The sequence below is a fragment of the Pezoporus occidentalis genome, unplaced genomic scaffold (genome assembly GCF_034315485.1).
Source record: "Pezoporus occidentalis ecotype Australia unplaced genomic scaffold, CSIRO_AGI_Poc_V1 ctg41, whole genome shotgun sequence".
NCBI classification, from domain to species: Eukaryota; Metazoa; Chordata; class Aves; order Psittaciformes; family Psittacidae; genus Pezoporus; species Pezoporus occidentalis.
Window position 1 is genome coordinate 1,682,767 of NW_026915736.1, and position 21,153 is coordinate 1,703,919.

At 44.3% G+C, this 21,153-nt stretch overlaps 1 long non-coding RNA gene across 3 annotated transcripts in view; it reads left to right on the forward strand.

Annotated features, from left to right (window-relative positions):
* The window catches only part of LOC134171609 (uncharacterized), a 103,474-nt gene extending 83,341 nt beyond the window's left edge, over window positions 1-20,133 (forward strand). For 2 of the 3 annotated variants that reach the window (XR_009967683.1, XR_009967682.1), the window contains exon 5: window positions 19,147-20,130. This is a non-coding gene — a long non-coding RNA (uncharacterized LOC134171609). Of the gene's footprint in view, window positions 1-19,146 lie in introns of all 3 variants that reach the window. The other variant, XR_009967684.1, reaches the window with a different exon arrangement.
* Window positions 20,134-21,153: the final 1,020 nt, after the last annotated feature.

Below are 21,153 nucleotides of genomic sequence, written 5' to 3' on the forward strand. Positions count from 1 at the left end.
CATCAGTAGCCTTCGGCTCTTCCTCTGTGGAGCCATGTGAAACCACCTGTTGGTAGAAACCTTCTTCACACCTCGATGTAAACCCCCAGTTGGGTTCACCTGATAAACAGGAAGGAAGAAAAAGTGTCATTTCCCTTATCTTCCTTGGAAAGTTCAGGTGCTCCCTTGGACTCAGCTGGCCTCTGCAGCTCTTGTGGCCTTGCTTGTTTAGCCTGGCACAGCTTGAAGTTTTCCATTGAACTGTCATTCATGGTAGCATCCACTCTCCCCCCACCACATCCCCAGGTTGTGGATGTCTTTTAAAACAAAATTAGAGCAAAAATAAATAAATAGTGCAATCCAGGACTCCTGTGAGAGAGAAGGATGCAGCTTTAGTAATAACTAAAGATCAAAACATGAAGGAAAGATCAAACAGGAAATAATGCGGGGGGGGGGGGGGGGGGGGAGGGAAAGTGAGAGAGAGAAGGGGAAGAATGGGCACAGCAGGGGTTAGATGTGCCCAGGACCATTGAACTGGCAATCATGTGGCCTCTGATCCAGGTTGTAGTGGGTCGTGGTACTCTTGTCGCATGGTCTCTGAGTGGTGGGAGCCTTTATGCCAAAGAGAAGTCCGTGCTGTGCTGCTGTGCTAGCCAAATAGGGCACCTCAAAAGCATGGCCAAGAAGCACAGGCAGGCCCATATGGAGATTTGCTGACATGCAGACCATACTGGAAGTCTGCCATAGACTTGGTCCAGCACATCTGATGAGTACTAAATTTACTGCACTTTTTAAAGGGGTAAAAAAAGTCAGATTTATTTTCAAGTTGGATCATGATGCCTTTAACTTACTTTTCTATTTTACATTTTGTTGGGTTTTTTGTTTTGTTTTTGTTTGTTTGGTTGGTTTTTTTTGTTTTGGTTTGGTTTGTTGTTTTTTTTTTTAATAAAGACTAGTGTGTGGAGGGGGGAACCGCTACCACACAAAATCAGTATCAATTGCTACCCTGTAAAAGACTTAGCCATGCCTACTCACTGCGGCAATGACCAAACCTAATCCCCTTTGTGCAGGGAGTACTTAGCTCTTTCATAGCATTTGGGGCTGTAGTGGTAGTTGAGCTATTACAGGAACAATTGATGAGGGTAGCTGACGTCAGTACTTGAAAGGAACTTCACCTGTTTTAGAAGAGAAAATAAAAATGGATATCTGTTAAAAAAATATAATTTAAGGTAATCAGAATGCCATATAATAAGAGCTCTGTTGCACATAATTGGTGCTCCTCTCTCCTTTAGTGTAGTGGTTTGTCTGTATTCAGTTTCCTCACATGATTTGGTTATTACTATCTATGTCTAATGACAAGTAAACTTCTGTTCTTTTTTCCTCATTCCTTTCAAATGGCCCCATGTCATTTTGCATTTACAGGGGAAAGACATATGCATCTGGCTGGGTGTTGTCCTAGATAAGTTTTGCAATCACAGATCGCTACTTTATTCAGAATTCAGGCAGTTTGGCTGGTTGGCTTTGGTGAGCAGCTCTGTATGAGCAGAAGGAAAGATGCCGAATTTCACCTGGGAGGTAAAGCTCTTGTATGGTCAGTTCTCTCAAAGCTCTTAGCAGCTCCGTGCTTCAGGGTTAGTTGTTTTCTGTCAAGGTCAGGTTGCAGTTCAGCATTTTAGGTTGAGAGCTAGAGGCCCCATCCTGGTTTCCTAATCTAACCTGCATCACTCAGTATTTCTTTGGATCTCCTGAGCTACTACACTAAACCCAGTACAATACTTGGGACCTAATAGTTACCATTTAACGTTGCAGTGAAGTATCTAAATGATATAAAAATTTGCAGGCACATGAGTTGAAGTAAAGCTTTTTAAAGTTTCCAATTAATGGATAAAGAGCCTTCCAAGCCCTAAAGAAAAGTAACTTTTGCCCTCGTCCCCATTCACGGCAGACCTCCTCTTGCTGGCTGCCATCCTGTGGTGGTGTTAGACCTCGCACAGTTGCTGGCTGCCCGTGTGATGCTTGTCCCTCCTCAGGGCACCCTCCTCACCATGGGAGCTGTGGTTTGTCCATGAGGAGGAACAACTGTTGCTCCAGGAAGTGTAAGAAATGCCCAGCTTAAGACAAAAGAGTGATGACCCCTGAAAGCACGCCTCTATGGCCAGCTCACACTTGCCCAGGGCTCAGGCGGGAGTTTAGGAGGCATCCTGACTCCTCTTTCCTCTGGGGCTGGCTGCAGCCTCTCCTTCTTCTCTGGCAAGGCAGGCTGACTTCTTGGCTGCCCTGCGCTGTTTAGCAGGAGAGGCTTTCTTCTGCAACCCTTTTGCCAGAGTGCTCTGCCTCCCAGCCCCCTCACCCCAGCATTAGCTGCTTATGTTATCAGTTCGCCCCTCAGTTGATCTGTTACTTAGGTCTCTGTCCAGGGTATATTAATTTGAAGAAAAGGATCGTCAAGTTTAGTGGCTTTCCTTTCCTGTGCCAGCTGCTGTACTTTCTCCTGTCACCTCTGGGGATTTTCACTCGATACTGAGACAAAACTGTGCAGAAAAGGCAAGACAGTCCTTCGTTTTAAGTGGGCTTTGTTCAAGGAATGATCCCCCTCCCCAAGCAATGCTTAAATACTCTCCTCAGATGTATAGAAAGGGCCAGCTGAAATGTGGATATCAGAGTACCATATTTTGCTGAATGTTTACTCTTAAAAGATTTCTGATGAGATTACTAGATGACCTCTTAAAGCCCTTTCCCACCCAATTACTTATGATTCTGGGTTGCTCTAAGTTCTCATAATGGCTCCTTTATGACTCCTTACATAGTTTACTTGCTATTGAAGTTAAATGAATTGGTTAGTAAATTCCTGGATGCCCCTTTTTATAACTCAGTTGAGTGCTGTATTTTGTGGCTCTGAAATCCTCTGGCACCTCATCTGTTCTCCATGAACTTTCAAAAATCATTGCTCAAGGTATCGCACTTCCCTCTATTAGCTCTGCTAGCAATCTTGGATGCTTGTTGTTCAGTCCTTCGGGTTTATAAATACTTTCCCAGGAATTCTTTTCATCTTCCCCTTTGATTTACTCATGGTTCAATCAAATCATCATGGAATCCAAGCCTCAAAATTACACACACACACATGCACACACACACACACACACATACCCCGCCTTTGATTACAAAAAGGCAGCAGTAACTGGCGAAGAGACCTGTTTCCCAGCACAGGAGAAACGCTCTTGCTTAAGGTGGTCAGCTGAGACCCAAGAAGACTAATTCCTGCTGTACATTGAACAGCTTTTCTGTTCACGATTTCAAACATCACATTAGTCAGATAGTATACAAATTATCTTTTTCATAAAGGAAATTTGTTGGTGAACTATGAACAAATATTTGATCTGAATATCAAGGCCATCACTGCTCAAAGAGTTGACCACTCTGACCACATCTCATGTAATCATTTTGCTTCAAAATTCAAGTTCCAGCAGCTCAGCAGCAGATTGAACAGGGTATAACAGAATGTGGTTATACAAGTTAATGTCACAATCAGAAGAATACTAATAAAAAGCCCATAATACATGTAATGAACAGCTGAGTTTAAATGTCCTGAATCCCCTTAACAAGATTGCTGATAATGACATAAATCTGATCAAATCTTGAGCGAGCTAGCCTTGGTAAGGAATATGCAGGCAAAAGCTCAAAAGCTCCCTTAAAAGTGTGAACAATCTTAAGTAATTTGGACAAAACTTCAATAAAATAAATAATTATTCAGATTAGATTTATGTGGCTCCCATATGTCACAAACTGACCTGTAGTTAAATCTAGATGAACCATTAAATAAAGGTACATTTAAGCAGATGAGAAACAAGTTTAGCAGCAATAAAAAAAAATAGATTAAAAACCAAAACCAATAGTTCCTGGTTATCAGGGGCATTTCTGTTGAGGGAATCTCATTGCAATAAGCCATATGGACCAGTCATATTTCTGACTATGTGCTGGTCTCAAAACACTCTGACCTGCAGCAGAAGCTGTTCAGTTAACTCTGTTCAAAACCCTTCCTGCACGTTTACAGTCAGGAAAACTTCCATGTGATCTAGAGAAGAAAGGCGCTGAGGTCCTGGTTCTATACACACGCATATGTTTACACCCGTGAATTAGAGTGGGAACATTCATGTGCAGAAAGCTTAGCATATGTGTTAATCTTTGCAGGACTGACATGCCCAGTCCTGATACAGATCCTTGATGGAGATTGTTTTCCTGCCAAGTGTTTATCCTGAGCTCCAAATGGGCCAGTCCTCCCTCATGGCAGGGTGTGAGCTTCCCCCTCAGCAAGATCTGCCTGTAGAGAGATTTCCCGCAGCAGCTCCAAAAATATGTCCTTTGGAGAATACTTTTCCCCACCTTCTGCAAGTCTCAATCCATGTGACATTCAAACTTTTCTTATGTTGCATCACTCCTTTATAGGAGAGAACAACGCTGGCTGCTTTTTCTCTTTCAGGTTTCTCCAGAGACTTACTCTTTCTATTTCAGTAGCTTTTCAGTACAGTTGATCTCTGCTTATGGATAGAAGCCACAGCGGAGTTTAGTGTCATCCATCTGTACTTGCAAGCCTTGAGTTTTGCTACCAAAGTGACAAGAGTGGAGAAGGACCTTTATAGAAATAAATAGCACTTATTTAACCAAATGTTATTTCAGCTCCCAAACTCCAATAGTTATGAGTGACAAGAACTAGATTATTAGATTTCACCAAGTGTAGACAGTATTTTGATGTGTAGGTGTCTGTTGAAAAATAGACCATGATCTTCATAGGAGTCTATTGTGTGGTTTTTATGAATAGTCCAAATCCACAACATCCTTGAGCTCCACTCCTGTAGACCATAGCTTTGTCTGCGTCCTCCCTAATGTGTCCCTTCTGTTTGAATCATTTTGTTGCAAGAAATCCTGTCTAGTAACAATATTTTGTTGAGATCTTCAGTAAAGCACTCATCATCCTCCCTCCTTCTTCCACCCCCACAGTTTCATTTGCTTTCACACTTGCAAATGTCCCTTCTACAGCTGATTGTTTACCTCCTATTAAATAAATGGAAATCTAAATGGTAGATTTGCCTGAGAGATTGCAGGTGCTTAAACGTAACCATTGCACCCAAAGACCGTATTGAATGAGTGATGCACAATTTCAGCAACTGGTGTTTACAGCTGAAATACTTTCTGTGTATGTGAACCACAACAAACTTTCAGTTCCCTATGTAAACAAAATCCTGTAAAACAGAAACCAGGGACTATTCATATTCATGAGCATAGTTGAAGATTTTTTTCAGTTAGCCATTTAAATTGTAGCTAACATAGAAACTGAGTTGAAATCCAGGCACAAGGGAATTAAGCAGGGTGGTGGCAGGGATTTTTCAATGTACCTAAACCTGTGTCATTTGTATTCCTAGAAGTATTGCAATTTTCTAAGCTTCCTAAAAGTGTGAAGTGTATCTCTGTTTCCCACATACATTACCCCACAGACATAAGTCATCTGTTAAAATAGGTTCTGTAACAATCTGAGAAACGCCTCTGTATCTAGCATGTTTGCTTTGGCATTTGTGCTCCAGGGAGATGCACAAGAGAAGGGCCCAAGGCAGGAGGTGGGTAACAGTTGTCGAAAGGGCCTGTGACACCTGGGGACAAGTAAAGAAGATCAAGACATTCGTGAGAAGAAAGCCCACTCTTGTCTCTTAGAAAGACAAGCAGATTTGGGTGATGGGAATAGAAAAATTTGTGTATATGCATACACAGGTCTTCAACCTTAGGACCTTTGCTTTGGCATCTCCACAAGATTCTTTGCCCTCTTGTTAAGCAACTGAGCAGAATCATTACTTTCACAGCGACCAGAAGCAGGCCCAGGACACACAGAATTGCAGCCCTGGCCCCTGGAGGCCATTTGTTCACACCAAATAGACATCCCAGTGCTGGGTTAAGGATGTGCAGAAGAACATCTCTGAGTGCTTTTCTGACAGCTAAAGCCAAACTCCCCCATTGTGCATGGCAGCAAGGAGATGTGATGGGTTCCCCTGGGAGCACACAGTCCAAACCCAGATATAAGACTCCTGCTTAGCCTGGGATCCCTCCCTTAAGCATGTGGGTAGTGGTATCGGTAACAGGTGAATGTCACACGGGGATCAAAGAAGAGGAATTCTCAGAGTACTGTTTTTTTAAATTCAGTAATCATGTGAGTTTTCCATTGAGTAAAACAGCATGTGTCAGATATCTGGTCCATTATGACTTAGAGGAACTTCCTAGGACACTGTAAACCTCCAAAGACCTTGTCTGACCCCCATATTGGAGCCTGGTACTATTTCAGTGTTTATAGCTGGACTTAGATTTTCAACAAATAGATAAATTGTAAACTGAAGTCAGGGATGCATCAATGATGGCTGCCAGGAATGACCTGCTGTAGCTATGTCAGAGGGGTGAGCATCTGGTGCTGTTGCTTCCCAATGCATTGTGCTACCAGTGAGGCAGGTTGTAACCAGCTGTCCTGGGTTCAGCAGTAGCAGTCATTTTTCCCCTTCTTGGTAGCTGGTGCAGTGCAGTGTTTTGACTTTCAGCTTGGGAACAGAGCTGATAGTGATGTTTAGGTTTGGTCAAGGACTTTGTGAGCCTCATGCTCTGCCAGGGAGGAGGGGGAGCCAGGAGGAAGCAGAGACAGGACACCTGACCCAAACTGACCAAAGAAGTATTCCATACCACAGCACGTCATGCCCAGGATGTAACTGGGAGTTAGCCGGAAGGGCTGGGAGACTGCAGGGTTGGAGGAGGTATGGGTCGGAGCTTGGTCGGGCTGGGGGCGGCGAGTTATCGGTCGGCTGGTGGTGAAATGATGTATTCTCTTCCCTTGTTATTTCCTTTATCATTATTATCATTGGTGGTAGCAGTAGTGATTTGTGTTATACCTTAGTTACTAAGCTGTTCTTATCTCAACCCGTGGGAGTTGCATTCTTTTCGATTCTCCTCTCCGTCCCTCCGAGAGCAGGGGGAGGGCAAGAAAGGGGGGAAAGTGAGCGAACGAATTACCTGACTGGGTTTAAACCACGACAGTTCTTTTTGGCGCCCAACGTGGGGCACGAAGGGTTGAGATAACGACAGATTTGACTGGATTAATACTCACTCATCACAATGCTGATTTATTGGCTCTCAGAGTTGTTTCTCTTGATCTCACAGCTTCAGAATGTTGTAACTTACGTAGAGCCGGTATTTGCTGTGATAGTGTTTATCAAGTATGGGGCCTGGGCTAAGGTTTTTGTCTCACTGTGCTTTATGGCAATGGCTTGTAATACGGGCGGGCTCCAGCAGCAGGGCGGGACGGACGTGGCCGTGGACTTGTACCTGGCCGTCCGGCTGCTCTTCACCGTCCTGGCCCTCGCCCTCGCCTCCATCTTTGTGAGGCTGCGGGGAGCCGAGGGGGAGCGGCCCCGGGAGCCGGCGGCAGCCGAACCGGCCCGGGAGAGCGTCCCCGGGGACCGAGCGGCGGCGGGAGCGGGGCCGGAGGCCGCGAGGGGACGGCTGCGGGTGGAGGAGGTCGGGGCGGTCGAGGAGAGGAAAGAGGCGGCTGCCGAGCAGCGGGAGAAGTTTCCCGGAAGCCGCCCGCCGAGCCCCAGGAGGATGCAGGAGACCACGCAGCATTTCCCAGCGAGGCAGAGGAGGAAGAGCTGGACTCAGGAAAAGAGAAGCTGGCGGTGGGGGAGCCGGCAAGCACAGCAGCTACACCAGCCCCAGTGACAAGTACAGCAGCATCAACTGAGAGTTCTGAAGGTTTTGAATGGCCTTTGGGTGTCCTTGGGACCTGCCTGCTGATTGTGATGGGGATCAGCATGTTGGCACACACACAGACTGTGTCCTACCCACCACCATTTTGTCTGATCTCAAAAGTTAAGCAGAGTCAGGTTTGGGTCTTGTCTGGGGTTAGACAACAATAAGGTTTTCCCCAAGGCTGGACAGTCATGAGTGGCAGGGTGTGTGGGACAGTATGGGCAAGTATCTAGTCCACTGGGCCCCTCCAGTGCTTTGGAAGCGTCGGAGATGGAAGGCAGCTGTATGGAGTCCCCAGCAACAAGCTGCAGAAACTGCTTAAGGGGACAGTGAATTATTTTAAGCCTGGTGGGCCCATGGCACTTCAGGCCATCAGAGCAGAGATGCAACAGAGAGATGGACTCATGATCGAGGGGTGGACTTAGCAATGGACACTATTGCCCAGGTTATTCACGAGTGTGAACACTGCACACAGTCTCTCCTGCTCTGGAAGACTGTTACAAGAGATGGAGCCTGACATCATGGACCAGATGGACTCAGCAGCTTTATAGGGACTGGTCCATGCACTTAGATAAGAGTGGAATGATGGGTGTATTGAAAATGTGGGATCTGAGCATGACGTGAATGGTATGGAATAAGGGGTGGATAATGTCCTGGGTTCAGCAGTAGCAGTCATTTTTCCCCTTCTTGGTAGCTGGTGCAGTGCAGTGTTTTGACTTTCAGCTTGGGAACAGAGCTGATAGTGATGTTTAGGTTTGGTCAAGGACTTTGTGAGCCTCATGCTCTGCCAGAGGAGGGGGAGCCAGGAGGAAGCAGAGACAGGACACCTGACCCAAACTGACCAAAGAAGTATTCCATACCACAGCACGTCATGCCCAGGATGTAACTGGGAGTTAGCCGGAAGGGCTGGGAGACTGCAGGGTTGGAGGAGGTATGGGTCGGAGCTTGGTCGGGCTGGGGGCGGCGAGTTATCGGTCGGCTGGTGGTGAGATGATGTATTCTCTTCCCTTGTTATTTCCTTTATCATTATTATCATTGGTGGTAGCAGTAGTGATTTGTGTTATACCTTAGTTACTAAGCTGTTCTTATCTCAACCCGTGGGAGAGAGCAGGGGGAGGGCAAGAAAGGGGGGAAAGTGAGCGAACGAATTACCTGACTGGGTTTAAACCACGACACCAGCTCTGAGCTTTCTCTGTCCATCAATTCAGAAAATTCTAGAAAATATCAAGTCTGGTTTGATTCTCTACCTGCACAGACCTAATAAATCCAAGCGTGGAAAGGGCAGTGTTCCTATGTAATTCAGTGGAAAGAAAGAAACTTGTTAAATAACAGGATGCACTTTGCATGTGTGTTTTCAAAAATCCTATCTCAGCAATGGCAGTATGGGCTGTGAAAGAAGATAATAGCAGTATCTTTCTGTTCCCAGATGGACTTTAGCTGATTGGCACTTGAGTGTGCATAGACAGCACGATACACTCTTTTACCTTTTTCTTTACATTTCATCCAACTGTGCTTTGTAGAAAGATAGATAGTTACCAGCATCAGTAGGAGATGGAAACAGCAGGGAATAGCATAGTTCAGCATGCTTCTGCTTCGAGAGGGTGCTGTTGAATTACTACCTAGCAATCCAGAGGCCCACTTGCATCACTGATATTTAACGTGTCCAATTACTGCAATCTTTGTATTTTATTACAGGATATTATTCATCGGTAATGTACCTGATATCAGATGGACAACAAAGAAAGCAGTGAAGAGCTCTGTAGCTCTCATCTTTCCTAATGAAAGGCATTTTCTGTGCATGACAGATAGAAATTGTAACAAACAAAACCCAGATCCATTGCTTGCAGTAAATCTTTGTCAATTGCACATGTACACCAAGGCACAAATCTCCATGAGAAGTCCTGTGTTAAGAGGCAGTTCCTGCAACAATGTTTATTTTTGCCTTATGATGGTCCCACGTACTGACTTACGCAGACATTCCAGACATGAAATTATCTGAAATTGGACAAATGTCTACGCAAAGGAAACATTCAGAACATACAGAAAGAGAAAAAAATTGAGGAAGTATGCTCCAGTCTGTAGTAGTCAGCCCTGAAAAAAACATAGCAGGGGTTGGAGAATATACCTCAAGTTAATAGCTTCTCAACTGTAGGCTTCATAGTGGCACAGGCTTTTCTTGTGGAAAGGGTTAAAAAGGAGTCTATTCTCCCTGTGTACCATCCAGTTGTGCCATTGTGTAAGTGCTGCAACGTGCTGCACTTGTTCAGCTGTGCCACAAGTGGGCCATATTTGCAGAGCATATTCATAAGAAAGTGGTGGTGAGACAGAGTTTCATTCAGATGTTCCTCCTAACACAGCTGTGTGCCCTGCTTTTGCTGCACCATGCAGGCCTTTTTCAGTGAATGATGAGATCAAAATTAATCAGGGAAGTGGGTTTTTTATTATTTTTTTTTCCATTTGCATTCGTTTTGGTTACTTTCCTTTTCATTCTTTGTCAGCTCTTTAATTTTTCCTTCTCCTTGTCTTCCCCCTTGGTCTCCTCATATCTGCAGGTGAAAAAGTGCTGGAGGGAGAACCTCATGTGCCATCCGCTGTAGGTTGGAGCCAGCCCCTCCAGGCATCAGAACCTCCCCCATGGCTGCAGCAGGCACCTCACAGTCCTTGCTGTGTCCCTGCATGCTGCCACTTTCTATGACTCTCCCTGTGGGGTGGTGCATACAACCTCAGACACCCATTCTGCTGCTCCAGTGACTACCAGAGCTGCATCCAGGAGGGTGAGAATGACTTGCTCCTTTTTCAGCCCCTATGCCTAGGACAAGGGTGTTCAAGTAAATGGCAGGTGAGATACTGCAACTCAAGACTGAGCTGATGAACCGCACATGCTGGCTGCCATTCTGGGTTGAGGGGGCTGCTTAAATGGGTATCTGCAAAACAGGCTCTCACTTTTTACCTTTCCTATGAATTCATCTATTTCTTTATTCTTGTAGTTTTAGTTAATAGTGATATTTGAGTATAAAGCAGTCATGTCAAATGCAAGTGTGTAATTGAGACGACCATGGGTCTCGCCTGTGAGAAGGTTCTCAGTGCCTTCACAGCAGATGTGAAGGGAGGAAATTGCTGCAGTAGCTTCTGTGATGTACTCAGCTTTCCCCTATCAGCTGACCCACAATGCACAAAAGCAATCTCGAAAGTGCTCACATGTGAAGAAACAAACTCACTTTGGCACCTCTTGGGATTTGAAATTCACCTGGCCAAGTTTATTCAAATTTCTTGGTGATTCATGTAGTGCTAGTAGAGAAACAGCAAAGAGGAGTGGGGCTATGTCAGCATGAGGCAGGTAGAAAGCAGGTGTCTTAGCTGGCAGGTAGCCTCTGCACAGAGCAGCAGTGTTGTGACACTGCTGCATTGCTCCTCCAGGCAGAGTTGGCCCTTAGTTTGGTGTTAAATCTTTAGCAACAATTAAGCAAACAGGTGATAAAATGAAACGCTTTGCAGAAGGGGTCACGTGGAAAGTTTGACCAGTTTTTTTGAGACAGGGATTTGTGTGAGTGGGAAGCATTTGTAAACAGTTGGAGATTTTTTTTACACTGCCTAGCTTGTGGTCTCAGTGTCCCCAGTGCACGTTACTGTGAGTGCTGTACCAGAGTAGCATGTGAGCACTATTAGAGAAGGAGATGCATCATACATCATGTTCAAAATTGACTTCTTGCCTTCTACTAGCTTGGCATGAATACAACAGACCTGTTAATTTTACTGTAAATACTGAGATACACCAAAACAATCAACCAAGCCAGCCATGAACTAGTTTAAAGAGCTTTGCTATGGAGTGATTTATGGCAACAGCTTGAAATGCTCACACCTAGTTGTCCATCAGCCTGGCTAGAGGGTAACTGAGATGTTCCACGTGACTACGAAGAGTACACAATGTCATGGCATAAACAAAGGCAGTCAAATAATACCTGGATGGCCAAGGAGAGAAAGCCTCTTAAGACTACTTGGGAGCTTTTTTAGTATGCTCACCTGTATCTGTGATCCCCAGGGATGTTATATGCTTGCCAAATGTAAGCACAGAAATTCAATACTTCATGTGCAGCCACAAAGCAGAAGTGCCATCTGGTCCAAAAAAGAAATACATGCAATACCTAACAGATCTGGGAGCCAAAGAGAAATATCCCATTTCACTGTTAACCATTCAAAATGTGTTTCAGGCAGGATTTATGCCAAATCACCGAGCGTCAGGAGGGATGAAAACCAGCAAATTCAGACAGGCAGGCTCATTTTAGAGGTAGGCATGATCTCCAGCACGTCATAATTTGAAAGAAAGTGTACCATTTTAGCATAAGGCAAGAAAACACTTGCATTTGGGGATGGCATTAAGAATTGAGCTGCTTTACGGGTGATCTGAGCATGGCCATGTAGCTGCTGTCTAAAGGGAGCTGCTGGCATACGTGGTCACTCCTGCAAGTGGATGGTAGGGTGTGTGCGACAAGGAGGGAAAATCAAAGCCACCTTCTAGTCATCCTTCCTTTAGCCTTTCTTCTAAGTATTAGGTGTATTATCAGTGCAGTATTGATGCATGCAAAGCTTGTGCTGTGTTGATAGTTTGGAAGTTACCCATGAAGTTATTTCTGTACACACCAGGGCACTGACTCAGCCCATTCACAGAAAACTGCTCAAAGATGAAAGTAAATTTATAAAATCTGGGAAGCAAAAGCACCTCACACACATCACCCTGCCACCCCCTGGCTTTCATTTATCTCTATTTTTAAATCATATAAATGAGTTGTAATGCCAGTCGTTTCAGCAACACAGATGTTTGCAATAAGCATGCAGTTGGGAAGTGTAAAGTGAAGATGAATGTATCATTATTATGCGTAAGTAAACTTTTGTGGCCCATTTGTCAGATCAAGCTGAATTGTCCTGTCTTTCCAGATTACAAATGGCTGGCATTATAGCAACAGGTTTTTAAGAAGGCGGGGAAAATGCCTTGCTCTGATTGCTCAATGTAAATAGTTAGTGTGGAAACTTTGCCCAGTCTCTTCTCTCTCAGCTTTGGAAATAAAAGCTTAGGTAAAAGTGCTATTATTTCCAGTCCAAGACCCTGTCCTGTGAGCAGGTGTCAGATCCTTTTCTATCAAGGAGAGGTCATAGAGGCTATCAACTACTGTATCTGACAAGATGCTCTAGTGATATATAGATGTATTCTTCCATTTGTTTTTAAGTTGCTCTTAAACACATTTTCTTTGGAGCAATGTTTCAGCCAAACAAGACAGGAAGGTAGATTATTTTTTTTTTTTTGCCTTTAAACTAGTGAACATTTTTAAAAGTGAGCTATGCTTCAGTGTTCTTTGGCACACAGAATCCATCTTAATGTGGAGTACATGACAAAAAGTGCCCTGCTTTCTATAGAGATCTTAAGGAGAATGACTGAGGCCCAGTACCACACTGTAAATTAAGTATTGTCCTTTGTCAGCATCGGGTTTGCCCCGTCATGTCAAATAACCACAGTTGGCATGCTGTCTATGAGCATGACCCCATTCATTCCATCCACTCAGCAGTGAATAATTCATATAGCAAGTTTTACCCTGGGCAAAATACACTGACATCAAGAGTTACTAAACTATAGTCATTCACGGAACAAAATAGTTATTCATGCTTTCAATGTGAACCATCAAATCTTGCCAGTTAAACTTAAGAATGGATTGTATTAATTCAATTAACATCTTCTGAGCTCACAATAATGTTGCACACTTGCTGTGCTTTCCTTTACTTTCCCCGCTTTTTTCCAAACTGTACCTGGAAACTGAAGTGCTGTGCAAAGCAGGTTTTAATAAGCCCTGTAAAGGGAAACCTCGTGAAAGAAGATAATTCCTAAATCATGATGCTGCGCCCTGAGATTGGAGAGTTTCTTGTGTTACCCATCATCAGTTATTAAATAGTAACGTGGTTCTCAGTACCATTTAATGCACTTAAGTGAGCAAAGGTTGCTCCTAAACACGCGGACCTGCCTTCCGGGGCGCACCAGGGCAGGGTGCCTGGGTCTCCCTCAGTCCTCCTGCTTTGCCTTGTGCAGTACCTTGCCTGTCCCCTCTGCAGCAGCTGATGTGCCCCTGGTGGCTGAGAGAAGAGGTGGGCCTGCCCTGGAAACGGGAGGGAGCGGGCAGGCCTTCCTGCATTCTGCGGGACCCTGCCTATCACGTTGCTCCCGTGTAATAAAGAGATGACAGTGCTGGTCAGATGGCAGAGAAGCACATGCAAGTGACTGGGAGAAGATGAGATAGGAGGGTATTGCACGAAGAGTTCTGTTACCATCAACTCGGACTTCTTACCTGTTGTTTCCTTACAAGAAAAGAAAATGGCTCTTGCGTGCTGGTGTGTGGTCACCACATAACCGCAAGTGCAAGAGATGGCATGAGCCCTCGCAGTTGCCTCCTGTGCTGGCAGGCATTGGCAGGGGTGTCTCAGGCCTGTCACAAAAGCCTGGGGAAGGATTTATGAGTATTTTCTCAAAATCCTGTTACTTGCAGGAAAAAAATGTTCCCGTTGGAGGTTTATCACAAGATGGTAAACAGGGGAAGTGAGTTTTCATCTGCCATAGCCAAAAGAGCTGGTGGATGGGTGGTGTTGGTACAGACCTGCTTAGTCATGTGGCAAGGAGATTGCATTGTTAAACCTCCACGCATGGTGGCTCCATCCTTTCAAATCCTGGTAACACCTAGAGGTGGGATGGGAGTGGCACCTAATTAGGAGGAGTTAATAATTTACTCTTTTGTGAGTGACAGATGTGCTAACAATATTTGCACTGCAGGCTCTCTCCCCTTTCAGCATAACTGCTTTAACCTGTTGCATGCTGGTGATTTTAGGGGTGATGGATGTCCGTGACCTCACAAAAGGAACATCTTTTGATTGTGAAGGAATTGTCATATAGTCTTTGGCTCTGTGGCTGACAACCTTTTCTCCCCAGCCTGCAGTACTGTCTATGCCCGCATGCATCCCCTGGCTATTTCAGCCAGTCTTCAACAGCTGTTTCATCTATACTGCACAAGGTCCCTGACATTTTCTGTTTAATTGCTTAGTTTTCTTTCCAGAATGTGTTTAAGTTGCTTTGTTTGGAAAACAGCCATGGAAAGATGCAAAAAAAAAAAAGAAAAAAGTGTGGTTTATTGCACATTGTGAAGCTGTATCCCTGGTGTAGGGATTCATCTGAGGCAGGCTGGATTCCTTGCTGCCACAGCCTGACCTGCCCTATGATCACTGTCAAGCCTAAAATTTGGTGTAAAGTCCTGAGCATCTTCCAAGCTGACAAAGTCCTATTTGAAGATGATTTCTTTATGGTTTGGCACAAAATAATTAACTGAAAAATATATATCACATCCTTCTGGAAAAATAGATCATATTCCAAAACACCTGCTTCCCTCATAGAAATCACAGTCTCTGATCTGTGTAACGTAACACCAACAAATCCAGGTCACTGCCTTTATTATGATTAGGGATGCACATGCTGCATTGTTTCAGCCTCTGCTCAAGGCCCACTCCTGGTGCCCAAGCAAGCAGGGTGGAGAGAGCCAGTGGAGGGAGTCAGGCTTGGTGCTGGACATCACGTGGCAGGGTCATGTAGAGCTGGGACACTACCATCAAAGGCTGCAGTGGCTTCATTGCATTAGCATGATACAGCAAAATTGTGCAAAATTAGCCTGTATCAGTGCTTGATCCTCTGGACAGATTGTCTTGCCTTAGTAGAAGTGTGCTTTCAGCTATATGGGCCCTTGTGCCTTGATGTGAACCACAGCTTCATTTACTGTGAGAATTCAATTCTGCAGGTCTAGGTTATTTAACGGGCATGACTAATCCATCACAGTTTACTTTGGATTGCAGTTTACCCAGAAAAGCTCCCTCAAGGGTAACAGGGAGCAAGGGGCCATGCACGCCTGGTCTGAGTTTCCACGTTCCTTCCCACCCTTTGTCCCCTACTGCTAGCACCCATCCATGGGAGGTGATGGTCCTTTGGTGACACTTCTCCAGTGCAATTCAGGCAAAGAAGCTCTCTTGAGACTTCCCCAGCTGTAGTGGAGACAGCAGCTTTTCACTGAGCCCTTACCAAAGTTTAATATGCACAGCCCAGTGGCTACCCATAAAACAGAACAGAAAACGGCTCCCTCTCCTCCAGTGATCCAGTTGCAAGGGAGATTATATGCCTGTATGGGAAATTCCAGGGGAAGCACAGTTTTGTGGGGGTTATCTGAGGGCACAGCCTGTGTGTAGTCTTCTTTTCAGGTGAGGTCTATACAAGGTGTGGATTATTCTCATTTTTTTAAAAAAAAGGGAAACTTCTGATTTGCATTTTAGTAAACTGGCTTTCTGATGCTGTTTCCTTGAAACTGCTATAGACATGATGGCAGAGGGAAGAGCCATTGCCCTCTCCCATGGCAGGCAGAAGCTGCTCCATTCCCTGGGAGGCAGAGGCTGAGGGAGTGCTGGACTGGCAAAGAAAGGGCCGCTTGCAGCCACACAGACAAACCTCTTTGGTTTGCTTTCACTTTGGTTATACCTTAATCCTGTGCCATTTTTCAGGACCAAATACTTTCTGACTGTTGGTGATTTTATTTTCGTTTTAAGCTGACAGAAGAAGGCATGAGCAGAGTCAGTGAATAAGCATTAAAACTAGACAAATTCAGGCTCAGAAAAAGGTGCACATTTTTCACAATGGGCATAGTGAACCATCAGAGCAATTTGTGTAGGGATTCAGTGGCTCTTCCATCACGTGAAGACTTTAAACTGAGCCTGCATGTACTATATAATAGGCTTGTAGCAGACCAGGCAGACTTGATTTGGAGTTGCTCGAGTGAGATAGTTTTTATCTGTTTTGTGCAGCTGGACAGAGCAGATGGCCAGAGAAGCAATGAAAATAACTCCCCCTAAGAGTTCTGTGTTTAAATAAGCAAACAAACAAACCCCTTGAAAATTATATTCATGCATACAAATAGATGAAAATTACAAGTCCTTTAGCAATAGTAGAAAAGGAAATGTTTATGTGTGCTGTAACTGACAGCTTTTGATACTCCAGACACAGGGTAATTTGCAGGAAAGCATGGTAAACTGCTTGTGCTGAGAAGGACAGGGTTAAGATGTAGTGATTTTCGGGGGATGACCCCCACACCCTGCAGTCCCATGGTGTTGGCAGGAGCAGACCTCAGTGATGTATCCCTGCTCTCTGATTTTTGGCATCCCACCCACACCTAAGCCAGGTGCGTCAGCTCTCTGAGACCCAGCAGCTGGAGGGGTGTGGAGCAAGGCTGCCCCAACTAGGCAGCATGTGGGGAGGCTGAGCTCCTCTTTAAATCAAGCTGCCCAATGTGGGTCAGTCCGTATAGCCTTCTGAGTGCTTGGATCAGGCCTCTCTCTACCAGTAGCCAACCTGGAGTGCCACCAGCCCTCCTGAAGAATGTCAATGAACAGTTGGAGCTCTTCATTAGAGAGAACCTAATTAGACATTTATTATTTATGTGATTTTAAGTTAATGGCCTGGCAACAAGATTTATTTCTCAACTTATTTGTTTCACAATGTGGTTTTTTCAGCAATCAATTGATATTTGGTTAGCTTAATAACTATCTTGTTAGAATTAAATTAAATGCTACTCTGATTTAACTGTATTAAAATAAATGTTGTCATTGTTAATTAAATGCAAATAACTATTTAAATTGTGGCAGTGCTTCATTGAGTTGCCACTGTTGGATGGAAGGATGTTGAAGAATGTGAGGAGAGGGATGGCAGGAGGTGCTAAGAGCTGGGACCCCCAGCCAGCACTGGCATGGCAAGTGGAAACTTCCCTCTGTCTCCATCAAGTCCTGGCTGATAACGACAATACTGTATGAAAGCAAAGTTTCTCTGATTAAATAGGAAAGATGTTTTTTAACTTTCACTCTCTGACATGTCCACTAAGCTAGAAAAAAAATAGTCTGGCTATGAGCATCTAGGAGCAAAGGCTGGTCCCTGATATCTGAATAAAGGTTTTACAGACAGTGAATTAAATCAAGGGATCTTCAAGCTTTCCCTGCAGCGTGGGACAAAGCTTGACAGAAAGATGGTCCCCATGCTTATTCATTTCCCGGCACTGTGGGGTCCCACATGCAGAGGCCTGAGTCCCCCACCTCAGCAGACATGAATGGAGGTAGGGATAGCAAGAGGACTCCTCTGTAGGTTCCTGCTATATAAATGCCTGTCCTTCCAACCTCCCCATCATGCCTTATTTCTCTGGCAGGTAGTAAGCACAGACATGGAGAAAGTTTTCAGTGAGTTTGGACTGGAAATAAGGATTAGAGAGCAGATAAGCAACCCATTTGCCATAAACTTCTGCTACTCCTTAGGTCTGAGAAGGAATCTCTGGGTGCAGGCAGGGGGTTACCAAACACAGGCAAGCTTGTCTTCTTCAGTGAATCAGAGAGGCGTAAGGGAAGGCTGTGGATCTTTGCAAATCTTTCCATCTCTGTAGAAGAAATCAGTGATGTCCATACGAAAGTCAAAATGCATTTCCAAAGCTTTCCATGGATATGGATGCCTACACAAAATTGTAGAAACAGCAGCTGGAGTCATTGGGAAGAAAGTCCTGATGTGTTGCCAAAGCTTTATACTGAATCTACGCAAGCTAAAATGCATGACGTGCAGGGTTGATCTAGCTTCCTTTGCAATCAGCGCTGATACTGCTTGTGACTGCAGCAAGAGCTGGGGCAGGGCTGCCGTTGTGAGACAAGGAGAAGGTGAATGCAAAGCCTTCTCTCATAAGTAGGGTCAGTCATACGTCCCTGCATTCGGAGGGGTCCGAGTGTTTCCCAAACCAAAAGAGAAAGTGAGGACTTGGTGCTGCACGAGCAACTGGTTTTGTCTATTTTAAATGTGCAAATAAGTTGTCCATACTGGTTTTGTCTATTTTAAATGTGCAAATAAGTTGTCCATTTGTATCCTTAGTGGCCAAATTTGTGTACACAAGTCCTTGTTAATGAGTTGCAAGTACTGCAAGAACACTTGCATGTACAAAGCTGGAGCAATGCCCACAGAGTAACCCTTGAAATAAGTAGCTGTAAAAATGGTCAGTCACAGGGTGAGTTCCCAGTCCTTCTCTGTAAAAGCATGAACAGATCCATGCATTTAATATTCACACAAACTATTAACCACCAGTGGTTCAGCAATGAACAAACTCAGAAACCATGCTGCAGTTTGTAACACTTGTATTTTTGCCCACTTGTATTACCAGTTACTGACAAAACTGCAAGGAGCACACATGCATGCTATAGGGAGAAGTTATTCAAGATGAAGTACAGTACTCTATCTGCATTCCACCCACAGTCCAAACACAGGCATTTCATCCCATAAATGTGATTTCTTTTTTTTCTTTTTAGTTTGCATTTCTGGATATAATGATGCAACAGATCTAAACCTGGTGATACAACAGACAGGATGAGGACTCAGGAAAAAAACAAGGGAGTGAAGTTCAGCTCAGAATTAAATGTCCAAAGATTTAAACTTGGTGGAGTTTTTAATAAAGTTAGATGAACAACATATGATGCCTTGTGCTGTATTAATCTTCCAGCGCTTGATGCTTCACGTGATTTTCCAGCAGCTTTCATTTATTGAATTTCCTGCTTAGATTTTTTGGTGAAAAGCAAGGAAGATTATGAAACATCCCCTTTTTAATTCTAATTTAATTGCATTCAATTAGCTAAATACATCATTTGCTACAACTTCAGTTAATACATTGTTAAATATTATTTTTACAATAGTGTGCCAAATGACATATTAATACTATTTGGTGTCATTAGCACTCGATTACAAAAATATTTGCATACTGCTTATTAGGATGTGATATGGTGCGTTTCCGCATTGGCTGACTATGTAGGTGACTAAGGATTGTGAAATAGTTCTCAACCCATACCCTGGATTTTAAAGCTTCCAGATTTGTTTGTTCATTTTTAAAAATAAAAATTAAATTCAATTTCCTGACACAGTTTTTGTGTCATGGATTTCTAGAATAAGTGCATTCAGCCTTATTCCTGTTCAGGCTACACTTTCATAATTATACTTAGCCTGCCCCAATTCCCTGAATTTTAGTTTCCTTATTCTTCTTTAGTTTTTAGTCTGCCAAGAATGATGAGGGGAAAATTGATCCTGCCTTGGGAAAAAGGGATTGGAGTAAATGACTTCCATGAGGCCTTTCCAACCCTGTTTTTCTTTGATCCTGCATGGCCTGGAGCTGTCATGCATCCAGCCAGCTCATGGTGGATTCAGAGCAAACCGGTGTCCACAAATGGCTGAAGCTTCTGTACTGAGAAAGTAGCAGTGCAGATCCAGCCATTACTGGGTGTTTTTTTAACAGTTCTGCTGGTGAGACAGGGAGATGCAGGGCTTCCTCCTGGGTCACTTGTCCTCTTGTTACCACTGCTGCCCTAGTACTGGGTCGGTTCCCCGGCCTCCAGGCTTCTTGTTGAGCCCTATGGTTCTTGATGCCCTCTGGCTGGAGGGGGCTACTGGGGTGCATGACTGCACCAAACATTCTTTGCTGGTGGGTCTGGGTCATACAACATTTGACAGTAATGCACTATGCTGCAATTGCAGAAAATTTGAAGGTGTTGCTTGATGTTGCGCAGCACAAAAAAACAGTGGCAGCTTGTGCTGAGGCGTGTCAGCCAGTGGCATACCGGTGGCATACCGGAAACATCAGGATAATGCAAGAGGGACTTAAGGTGCCAGATTTCATCCTAGGTTCAAACTTTGTCTCTCACAACAGAAGGGACGGCTCACTCCAGGACTTTGGTCTGGTCCAAAAGTGATGACAGGAAGCATTTGCAAACTTGAAATGACATTTGGCTTTCCAGGGCCACCCAGTATTTGGGCTTGCCTTTCTAGGTCTACAAGTACTTCCAGGTGTTTGGGGCAGAGCCATATATAAAACACCCTTTTCAAGAGCAATAGCGCTCTGCCCCTTGTGCTGTCTGTAGCATGGAAGTAACAACAAACAGGAAACCTTAGGGATGAGGTTCAGACAGAAATATAGGTTCTAGTGACTAACTGGAAACACCAAAGATTAATGATTAATTTAGAAAAATCAAAGTGAGGTGTTACTTTAATTGTGGTGCCAAGTTCTGAGTTGATTGAACTGGAGGCTGGAGCTTCTAGGTGTGCTGAGCAGATACCACAGCTGCGGCAAAGCAATAGCACTTGGTATTTATGCAATATCCTGACATTTGTAATTCGCTTTGCAGTAGCTGCAACTCAAGAAATGCACAAGCTCTGCTCCATAGCTGCCTTTATTCTTCTTACAGATCATCCCCAGCAAGAGGGGAGTTTAAGCTACATTTTACATCAGTCCTTGAGCTGAATACCTGTATCTGCACTGGCGGTAACCCCAG